The sequence below is a fragment of the Bubalus bubalis genome, chromosome 4 (assembly GCF_019923935.1).
Source record: "Bubalus bubalis isolate 160015118507 breed Murrah chromosome 4, NDDB_SH_1, whole genome shotgun sequence".
NCBI lineage: Eukaryota > Metazoa > Chordata > Mammalia > Artiodactyla > Bovidae > Bubalus > Bubalus bubalis.
Window position 1 is genome coordinate 123,615,887 of NC_059160.1, and position 12,133 is coordinate 123,628,019.

At 40.3% G+C, this 12,133-nt stretch overlaps 1 protein-coding gene across 3 annotated transcripts in view; it reads right to left on the reverse strand.

The window, feature by feature from the left end:
- Positions 1 to 12,133, reverse strand: part of EGLN1 (egl-9 family hypoxia inducible factor 1) — a 64,081-nt gene that overhangs the window by 34,145 nt on the left and 17,803 nt on the right. The gene's annotated exons all lie outside the window — the stretch shown is intronic.

Below are 12,133 nucleotides of genomic sequence, written 5' to 3' on the forward strand. Positions count from 1 at the left end.
ACATAGGAGCGCCTCAATACGTAAGAGAAACACTGCTGCTGCTGCTGCTGCTAAGTCGCTTCAGTTGTGTCCGACTCTGTGCGACCCCATAGACAGCAGCCCACCAGGCTCCCCCGTCCCTGGGATTCTCCAGGCAAGAACACTGGAGTGGGTTGCCATTTCCTTCTCCAATGCATGAAAGTGAAAAGTCAATGTGAAGTCGCTCAGTCGTGCCCAACTCTTAGCGACCCCATGGACTGCAGCTTACCAGGCTCCTCCATCCATGGGATTTTCCAGGCAAGAGTACTGGAGTGGGGTGCCATTGCCTTCTCCAAGAGAAGCACTAACAGACATAAAAGGAGAAATTGACAGTAACACAATAATAGTAGGAGACTTCAACACCCCACTCACACCAAAGGACAGATCATCAAAACAGAAAATTAATAAGGAAACACAAGTCTTAAATGATACATTAGACGAAAAGGATCTCATTGATATCTTCAGGACATTCCATCCAAATGCAGAAGAATACACCTCCTTCTCAAGTGCACATGGAACATTCTCCAGGATAGACCACATCTTGGGTCACAAATCAAGCCTCAGTAAATTTAATAAAACTGAAATCATATCAAGCATCTTCTCTGACCACAACACTATGAGACTAGATATCAATTACAAGAAAAAAACTGTAAGAAACACAAACACATGGAGATTAAACAACACGTTTCTAAATAACCAAGAGGTTACTGAAGAAATCAAAAGGGAAATAAAAAAATCTCTAGAAACCAATGACAATGAAAGCACAACAACTCAAAACTGATGGGATGCAGCAAAAGCAGTTCTAAGAGGCAAGTTTATAGCAATACAATCCTACCTCAAGAAACAAGAAAAACATCAAATAGACAACCTAATTTTACACCTAAAACAACTGGAAAAGGAACCAAAAAAATCCAAAATTAGTAGAAGCAAAGAAATCATAAAGATCCAAGCAGAAATAAATGAAAAAGAAATGAAAGAAACAATAGTAAAGATTAATAAAACTAAAAGCTGGTTCTTTGAGAAGATATACAAAATTGACAAACCTTTATCCAGACTCATCAAGAAAAAAAGAGACAAGAATCAAATCAACAAAATTAGAAATGAAAAAGGAGAGGTTACAATGGACAATGTAGAAATACAAAGTATTGTAAGAGACTATTATAAACAACTATATGGCAATAAAATGGATAACCTGGAAGAAATGGACAGATTCTTAGAAAGTTCAGTCTTCCAAGACTGAACCAGGAAGAAACAGAAATTATGAACAACCCAATTACAAGCACTGAAATTGAAGCTGTGATCAAAAGTCTCCCAAAAAACAAAAGCCCAGGGGCAGATGGCTTCACAGGAGAATTCTATCAAACACAGAAGAACTAATGCCTATCCTTCTAAAACTTTCAAAAAATTGCAGAGGAAGGAACACTTCCAAACTCATTCTACGAGGCCACCATCACCCTGAAAGCAAAACCAGACAATGACAACATAAAAAAAGAAAACTACAGGCCAATATCACGGATGAACATAGATGGAAAAATCTTCAACAAAATTTTAGCAAACTGAATTCAGCAACACATCAAAAAGCTCGTACACCACGATCAAGTTAGGTTTATTCCAGGGATGCAAGGATTCTTCAGTATACACAAATCAATCAATGTGATACACCATATTAACAAACTGAAAGATAAAAGCCATATGATCATCTCAATAGATGCAGAAAAAGCCTTGACAAAATTCAGCACCCATTCATGATTAAAACTCTTCAAAAAATTGGCATAGAAGGAACCTACCTCAACATAGTAAAGGCCATATATGACAAGCCTGCAGCAAACATTATTCTCAATGGTGAAAAACAACGCATTCCTGCTAAGATCAGGAACAAGACAAGGGTGTTCACTTTCACCACTATTATTCAACATCGTTCTGGAAATCCTAGCTACAGCAATCAAAGAAAAAGAAATAAAAGGAATCCAGATTAGAAAAGAAGCTCTCACTCTTTGCAGATGACATGATTCTGTACATAGAAAGCCCTAAAGATAGTGTCAGAAATTACTAGCGCTAATCAGTGAATTTAGCAAAGTTGCAGGATACAAAATCAATACACAGAAATCACTTGCATTTGTATATGCTAACAATGAAAAATCAGAAAAAGAAATTAAGGGATCAATCCCATTCACCACTGCAGAAATACACTGACCTAAGGAGACAAATGAACTGTACACAGAAAATTGTAAGACACTGATGAAAGAAATTAAAGGCAACATAAACAGATGGAGAGATATTCCATGTTCCTGGGTAGGAAGAATGAATATTGTGAAAACGACTACACTACCAAATGCAATCTACAGATTCCATGAGATCCCTATCAAATTACCAATGGCATTTTTCACAGAACTAGAACAAAAAATCTCACAATTCATGTGGAAACACAAAAGACCCTGAATAGCCAAAGCAGTCTTGAGAAAGAAAAATGGAGCTGGAGGAATCAACCTTCCTGAATTCAGATTTTACTACAAAGCTACAGCCATCAAGACAGTATGGTACTGACACAAAAACAGAAATATAGGCCAATGGAACGAGATAAAAAGCCCAGAAATAAACCCATGCACCTATGGGTATTTTTGAGAAAAGAGGCAAGAATATACAATGGGGTAAAGACAGCCTCTTCAATAAATGGTGCTGGGAAAACTGACAGCTACATGTAAAAGAATGAAATTAGAACACTTCCTAACACCATACACAAAGATAAACTCAAGATGGATTAAAGACAAGACCAGAAACTATACAACTGTTAGAGAAAAACACTGGCAGAACACTCGATAACATAAAGCAAGATCCTCTATGACTCACCTCCTAGAGTAACGGAAATAAAAACAAACAAGTGGGACCTGATTAAACTTAAAAGCTTTTGAACAGCAAAGGAAACTACAAGCAAGGTGAAAAAAGAAGCCTCAGAATGGGAGAAAATAGTAGCAAATGAAACAACTGACAAAGAATTAATTTCCAAAATATACAAGAAGCTCATACAATTCAATACCAACCCAATCAAAAAGTGGGAAAAAGACCTAAACAGACATTTCTCCAAATAAGACATACAGATGGCTAACAAACACATGAAAAGAAGCTTAACATCGCTCATTATTAGAGAAATGCAAATCAAAACCACAAGGAGGTGGCACCTCACACTGGTGAGAATGGCCCTCATCAAAAAGTCTACAAACAATAAATGCCAGAGAGGGTGTGGAGAAATGGGAACGCTCTTGCACTGTTGGTGGGAATGTAAACTGATACAGCCACTATGGAAGACAGTACAGAGATTCCTTAAAAAACGAAGAATAAAACCACCCTATGACCCAGCAATCCTACTCCTAGGCATATACCCTGAGGAAACCAAAACTGAAAAAGACACATGTATCCCATTGTTCATCACAGCACTATTATAGCTAGAACATGGAAGCAACCTAGATGTCCATGAACAGATGAATGGATAAAGAAGTTGTCGTACATATACACAATGGAATATTACTCGGCCATAAAAAGAACACATTTGAGTCAGTTCTGATGACATGGATGAACCTAAAACCTATTATACAGAGTGAAGAGAGTCAGAAAGAGAAAGATAAATATCATATTCTAACACATATATATGGAATCTAGAAAAATGGTACTGAAGAATTTATTTACAGGGCAGCAATGGAGAAAGAGAGAGAGAATAAACTTATGGACATGGGGATAGGAGAGGAGAGGGTGAGATATATGGAAAGAATAACATGGAAACTTGCATTACCATATGTAAAATAAGACAGCCAATGGGAATTTGCTATATGGCCCAGGAAACTCAAACAGGGGCTCTGTATCAATCTAGAGGGGTGGGAAGGGGCAGGAAATGGGATGGAGGTTCAAAAGGGAGGGGATATATGTACACCTATGGCTGATTCACGTTGAGGTTTGAGAGAAAACAACAAAATTATGTAAAGCAATTATCCTTCAATAAAAAAAAATTTAATTAAAAAGAAAAAATGCATTCCCATCTACATGAAGTGCAAATACTGTATGATGATTCCACTTACATGAGATACCTAGAAGAGTCAAATTCATATAGAGTCAGAAAGTACAAGGGTAGACTCCACACTTCCCCATCCAAAAAAAACCCTGCTTCACTGGAGAGCAATGTCACTGGAGGGCAATTCCTCATTAATAAAAGTGTACTGTAAAGCAGTCTCTAAAACCAGAACTCTAGGAGTCACTCTAGTCATTCTTCCCTGTTAGCCAATCAATCACCAAATCCTGATCAATCTCTACAGCCTGGCAAAAAAGAATTTACCTCTTCCTGGTAGACAGGAATAGGGCCAAACTCCTCCAAACCCAGGATGTGTGACCTTTTCATTGGCTTTCGAGACCTCCAATCCTTCTACCCCCCTTCTCATATTTCTCCTTGTGATTTCTTTCTCTTTTTATCCAGGATAGAGTTTTGGTTAGCCCTTTTATTTTTCCCTTAACCTCACCCTGCAAACGAACAAATTTATACCGCAAGCTATTCAGCACCACTGGAAAAGGTTATAACCATGCAGACAAACACCTAAACAACTGAAAGTAGTCTCTGACCTCAGCCAGACCTTCCGAATTGCTTGCCAATTTCTATATTCCTAGTCAATTTGTTTGCACTCCTCAAAATGGTTATTCTATAACTCACCTCTTCCAGCCATTTCAGCTCCAACTTTTCAATTCAATAGATGTGGAGATGTTTCCTACTTACCGGAGGTAATTAAGGCAATCAGGTAGAAACTTCAGCTTCTTAGTCTCAGGCTTCTTAGAAAGTATGTATATCTATAGGCCTCACTAACTCACTTTCCTCAGTCAGACTGGCTGGTGTGTACAAGACACACATGTGGTGATGGAGTTTTAAAAAGGGTCATTCTGTCTCCTATGGAGGGATAATCCTGCCTATATAGTGCTTCTGAAATTTTAACATGCATTTAATCACCTAGGAATCTTACTGAAAATCCACATTCTGATTTAGGAGGTCTGGAGTGGGATGTGAGATTCTGCACTTCTTCCAGCCAACCAATGCTGCACGTTTGGAGCAAGGTTTGGGAAAGTGGAAGTGAAGTCACTGTTGTGTCTGACTCTGTGACCCCATGGATTTAATAAGCCTGCCACACTCCTCTGTCCATGGGACTTCCCAGGCAAGAATACTGGAGTGGGTTGCCATTCCTTCTCCAAGGTTTGGGAAAGCAGGGTCCAGATTCCATCCTGTCTCATCTCTTCAGAGACTTTCACTCCAAGTTAACACCTTTCTTTATTTGCCATATCTTCAGATCTGTTTCTCTCTCAGCTGCTCCCTCCCCCAGCAGGTAACATACCTGTCTTTTCTATCAATACTTTAAAATAAAGCCCTTCCTCAGCTACCATCCAATCTCCAGTTGCTTTGCTCCACAATAAGTTTCTATGAAGAACAGTTACACCAAGTTTCCAATTTTTTTTTGTTCAAGAGTAATTAGTGTCGCAGTAAGTTTTTCACGGCACTCATAGGCCAAAAGAAATATCTGATGGTTCACTTTATTAAAGAATACGGGCCAAACTACTTAGCAGGTACTTAAATCCTAATAATTTAGCATCTGTCGGGCACTGCATAATTTTTCAAACTGTGGAATCAGCCTCATTTCCTGTTTCACACTGATTTTTAGGCAGTACTCTTCTTTTTTTTTTAAATAAGAGTAAACACTGAAAACCCAGCTTCACAAAGGTATGACAGCACCAAAAGGAATACAGTGTGGCGTCCAAGAGATTCTACTGTACTTTCCTTGAAATTTAAAAATGGTCATGGCACCCCTGTGAGTTAGCTACAGTGCCCTGGGATGCCTTCAATGTACAATCTGTTAACTGTAAGTCTGTGTAGTTCTCAGAATGGCAGCATTTCCACTGCTTGGGAAGTTCTTGGAAATGCAGAATCTTGGGATTCACCCAGACTCACTGATTTCAGAATTTCTACTTTAACAAAATATTCAAATGACTCACTGATTCAGGTTCAAGAAGACTGGTCCTTGCCTACATCTTCTCACTTACCGTTCAACTCACTGAAATCACCACAAGCGAAGTCCCAAACTATGCCCCCCAACCTTTTTAATAAAAGCATTGCATGCCTCCAGTTCTAATCCTAATTAACCCTCTTTGCAGTGCTTGATGGAGAAGGCAATGGCACCCCACTCCAGTACTCTTGCCTGGAGAATTCCATGGACGGAGGAGCCTGGTGGGCTGCAGTCCATGGGGTCACTAGGAGTCAGACGTGACTGAGGGACTTCACTTTCACTTTTCACTCTCATGCATTGGAGAAGGAAATGGCAACCCACTTCAGTGTTCTTGCCTGGAGAATCCCAGGGATGGGGGAGCCTGGTGGGCTGCCGTCCATGGGGTCACACAGAGTCGGACACGACTGAAGTGACTTAGCAGCAGCAGCAGTACTCGATACTATCAATTTTATATTCTTCCTTGATTTCTAAAACATCACTGTCTTCTGGTTTCCTTCCTTTTCTTTCAATACACTTTCCTCTCATGCCCTTTCTCCATCAATGAAGAGTGTTGTTTCCCACAAGGCTTCTGTAATTAGCACTACCATTGCTGTGAAAAATGCTTTCTCCAGGGGACTGCATTCAATCAATCCTGTGGCTTTGGCTAAGATCTATATGCTAACCATCCTAGTCTAGATGGCTCTCTGCAGTCTTAGACCTATAAATCAATTTCCACTTGTATCTACACAGGCTTATTAAACTCAACAATTCCAAAACAACTTACCTGGCTGTCTTCCCTGGCCTTCAAGTGGCTGTTCTTCATATATCCTTCCTTTACCAAGTGGCGTCCTCAGTCAACCAATTTCCCTAGAGAAGCTCAGAAATCATTTTTTACTTCTCCTCCTCCACTGCCCTTGCTTATATCATCAATCAGATCAAACATCTTTTGCTATGTATGTATGGATATCTCCACCTCTATTAATTCTATTTTAAAAGAGGTCCTTAATCTTTTCCTTGGATTCCTATTAACAGCCTCTTGACTCCTCTCCTTGCCTCTAGGATTGCCGTGACCAGCTCTGTATCATTCTCCATATTCCATCCAAGTTAACTTTCTAAAATCAAAATCTAATGTCATTGCCTGCCTCTAATCCTTGCATGGCTCCAAATGCCTAGCAGTGCTTGTCAAAGTTTTCCAGCAAACAGCAGAAGGGTTTGCTGATACAGATCTTAGAAGCTCACTATAAACAAGACATTTCTTGCAAGGCTCCATTTTATCTTAAATAGTCATTTTCATTTTGCAACCTATTCCATGGTTAGCCACTTGTGTTACGACAGATTCGAGTAGTTGCAACAGAGACCACATAGCCCACAAAGCCTAAAATAATTACTATCTGGCCCTTTGGGAAAAAAAATCTGCTGACTCCTGCATTACACCATGAGTACAGTTAAGATGAGGATTGTGTTTTACTTGTCTTTATGCCCCCAGCACACGTCTAGAGAAAGTACTAAAATATATTAACTGAAGGAATTAGAATGTTGCTAGGAAGAGCTCCAAGGGCTCATAATGGATGTGTTCACCAAGTTGATATGGAATGCCCTCAAGCCCTAAGGAAGATACACAAGATCAAACAGAGATGTTCTTCAGTAAAGGCACAAATCCATATCACTTGCCTCCTGGTAAGAGGCACGGAGAAGAACACAGCAACACCTGAGTAATATTCCTGACAAAGACAAATAACCCTGATCTAATGGTTAGACAATGTCAGAGAAACCCAAACTCAAGGACATGCTGTTACAAAATAACAGGCCTGTACACTTCAAAAATGTTAGTCATAAAACAGGAGATCTGAGGGACTAGTTCAGATCAATGGGGACTTAAAAGACATGATAACTGAATGCAATGCATGATCTAAGACTTTCATTTGTTACAACAGACAATACTGGAATAAGCTACCATATCAGAATAAGATCTGTATATTAAATAATAGAATTATATCAGTGTTAGTTTCCTAATTTTGATTATAGTTGTGTGCTTATATAAAAGAATGTACTAAGGGAACAGGTATCATGCCTGCAATTTATTTCCAAATATTTCAGAATATACTGGTATATTTAGAGAGAAAAAATGAAGATCTCAAAGGCTGAGGTAGGCAAAATAGAATACTATTATACAGAGGTCAAAATAGGTTCTGAAGAAACTGCCACTAAGTCCTTCACTATGTGTGAAAGTCGCTCAGTCGTGTCCAACTCTCTGCAACCCCATGGACTATATACAGTCCATGAGATTCTCCAGGCTAGAATACTGGAGTGGGCAGCTGTTCCTGTCTCCAGGAGATCTTCCCAACCCAGGGACTGAACCCAGGTCTCCTGCATTGCAGGCAGATTCTTTACCAGCTGAGCCACCAAGGAAGCCCAAGAATACTGGAGTGGGTAGCCTATCCCTTCTCCAGCCGATCTTCCCGACCCAGGAATCGAACTGGGGTCTCCTGCATTGCAGGTGGATTCTTTACCAGATGAGCTACCAGGGGAGCTCTAAGCCCATCAGATCTAAAGCTATTTTGCTAAAGAACTTCCGGGTACCATTGTATCCCTTACACACACATTAGAAAGACTAAGAAAGTGTTAGGAACTACCATTCAGAGCAATTGGTATGAGAATTAATATTTCTGGAACCTTGCATCATATTTTTATTCTCCAAACAATGAGATGTAAAACACTTAAAACCAAAATACTTTAGATAAGACTAGGAAAGTAGGTCACTAGGAAGACTGTTCTACCTGGCAGTATTTTTTTAAAGGAAATTATTTCAAGAAAGGAAGGTAAGGAGGGAGAAAAATTTAAAAGAACACACAGAGTGCTTACTCTAAGACCTTAACCAACAAAAGAATCATGAGATGCCCTAATTAAGCATGGCATGTCCAAAGAACAGGTCGTTCCCTTTGCTAAAATAAACAATGTACAACAAGGAGTAAAGGGAAATAAAGCTAACTTGAGGCGGCAGATCTCAAGCACTAAGCTAAGGAATTCAGATTTATTTTTCAAGCTACAGAATGCCTGAAGTCATATTAGCAAGCACTGACAATAATCTGAGTTGTCATTTAGGATAGCAATCAGCAAACTCTGACCTATGGGCCAAAGCTAGCCCACCTCCTATTTTTGTAAATAAAGTTTTACTGGAACACAGCCATGCTCATTCATTTACACATTGACTATGGCTGCTTTCCTGTTAAACAGTAGAGTTCAGTAGCTGCAACAAAGAATGTTTGACCCACAAAGCCTAAAACACATAACCCTTTTAGAAAAACTTGCTGACCCCCACTTTAGGAGGATGAATGTAAAGATAAAATAAAGGACAGATTAGGGAGAACATGGAATACTGGAAACAGGGAGATGACATATATGGCTATTAGGAAAAAGAACACACAAAAAGACAGTGCGAACTGAAAGCCAAAGATGGGTGTTTGAGCTCAGTGTTGGTGAGAATGGAATCCCAACTGGAAGAGGAAGCAGAGACAGACTGAAATGAAGTATGAATCAATCCCGTGCTAAGGTACCTTGACTGGGAGGATGGCCGAAAAATGGAACACACAATAAAGAGCAAGTTTCCCAGGAAGATGACAGAGAGTAATTTGATCTCAGATAGGAAAACTCTAAAATACCAGTAAGACATACAGAAAGTACACAGTGGGAGAAGAAAATCTAACTTGGGAAACAGAATTAAGAATCAGAAGTTCAGTGACGGTATCTGAAAATACAGAACTGGATGAGATCAAGTGGATGAGACAAGCTAGAAATGACAGCAGAAGCAGCAGATCCATCAGCTCAGCCCTATACTGAACATTCTGTTACCTTTAATCTTCCCAATAATCCTGAAAAAAGGAATTGCCCTTAATTTACAGAACAAAAACATGAGCTCGGAAAGGATTCAGGTTAAAATTGGAGGTCATACAGCTAACATGCAGCAGGGGTACAACTGAAACCCAGGTCTACTTGATCGCAAACCCAGTGCCCAATCTCCATACTACATGTAAAGAGAAGAATGCTGATATCACAGACAGGAAGTACCTGCACTTAGAAGGAAGCGAGCAGAGAAGGAATAGTTTGAGAATTACAGAAAGCCAGGGCAGTGCAGTATCAAGTCAGCCAAGGAAGGAGAAAGAAAAAGGGATGCGTGGATAACAACAGGTGAGAATTCTGATAGCTTACCACATGCCAGCTACAACACTTTTCATGCTCAGTTCAGTTCAGTTCAGTTCAGTCGCTCAGTCGTGTCCAACTCTTTGCGACCCCATGAATAGCAGCACGCCAGGCCTCCCTGTGCATCACCAACTCCCGGAGTTCACTCAGACTCACGTCCATTGAGTCAGTGATGCCATCCAGCCATCTCATCCTCTGTCATCCCCTTCTCCTCCTGCCCCCAATCCCTCCCAGCATCAGAGTCTTTTCCAATAAGTCAACTCTTCACATGAGGTGGCCAAAGTACTGGAGTTTCAGCTTTAGCATCATTCCTTCCAAAGAAATCCCAGGGCTGATCTCCTTCAGAATAGACTGGTTGGATCTCCTTGCAGTCCAACGGACTCTCAAGAGTCTTCTCCAACACCACAGTTCAAAAGCATCAATTCTTCAGTGCTCAGCCTTCTTCACAGTCCAACTCTCACATCCATACATGACCACAGGAAACAGCATAGCCTTGACTAGACGAACATTTGTTGGCAAAGTAATGTCTCTGCTTTTGAATATGCTATCTAGGTTGGTCAGAACTTTCCTTCCAAGGAGTAAGCGTCTTTTAATTTCATGGCTGCAGTCACCATCTGCAGTGATTTTGAGCCCCCAAAAATAAAGTCTGACACTGTTTCCCCATCTATTTCCCATGAAGTGATGGGACCGGATGCCATGATCTTCATTTTCTGAATGTTGAGCTTTAAGCCAACTTTTTCACTCTCCACTTTCACTTTCATCAAGAGGCTTTTTAGTTCCTCTTCACTTTCTGCCATAAGGGTGGTGTCATCTGCATATCTGAGGTGATTGATATTTCTCCTGGCAATCTTGATTCCAGCTTGTGTTTCTTCCAGTCCAGCGTTTCTCATGATGTACTCTGCATAGAAGTTAAATAAGCAAGGTGACAATATACAACCTTGATGTACTTCTTTTCCTATTTGGAAACAGTCTGTTGTTCCATGTCCAGTTCTAACTGTTGCTTCCTGACCTGCATACAGATTTCTCAAGAGGCAGGTCAGGTGGTCTGGTATTCCCATCTCTTGAATTTTCCACAGTTTATTGTGATCCACACTGTCAAAGGCTCTGGCATAGTCAATAAAGCAGAAATAGATGTTTTTCTGGAACTCCCTTGCTTTTTCCATGATCCAGCGGATGTTGGAAATTTGATCTCTGGTTCCTCTGCCTTTTCTAAAACCAGCTTGAACATCAGGAAGTTCACAGTTCACGTATTGCTGAAGCCTGGCTTGGAGAATTTTGAGCATTACTTTACTAGCGTGTGAGATGAGTGCAATTGTGCGGTAGTTTGAGCATTCTTTGGCATTGCCTTTCTTTGGGATTGGAATGAAAACTGACCTTTTCCAGTCCTGTGGTCACTGCTGAGTTTTCCAAATTTTCTGGCATATTGAGTGCAGCACTTTCACAGCATCATCTTTCAGGATTTGAAATAGCTCAACTGGAATTCCATCACCTCCACTAGCTTTGTTCATGGTGATGCTTTCTAAGGCCCACTTGACTTTCCATTCCAGGATGTCTGGCTCTAGGTCAGTGATCACACCATCGTGATTACCTGGGTTGTGAAGATAGATCTTTTTTGTACAGTTCTTCTGTGTATTCTTGCCATCTCTTCTTAATATCTTCTGCTTCTCTTAGGTCCATACTATTTCTGGCCTTTATCGAGCCCATCTTTGCATGAAGTGTTCCCTTGGTATCTCTAATTTTCTTGAGATACTCTTGCTTTCATGCTCATTTAGTCCTCGCCAAAATCATGACATGAGTACTACTGTTATCCCATGAAACAAATGTTGAAACAAGGTGGGTAACTTGGTAGCATCACACAACTAGCCAATGGCAGAGGAGGGCTTAGGATCCAGGCATCCTGACTGAACCCTACA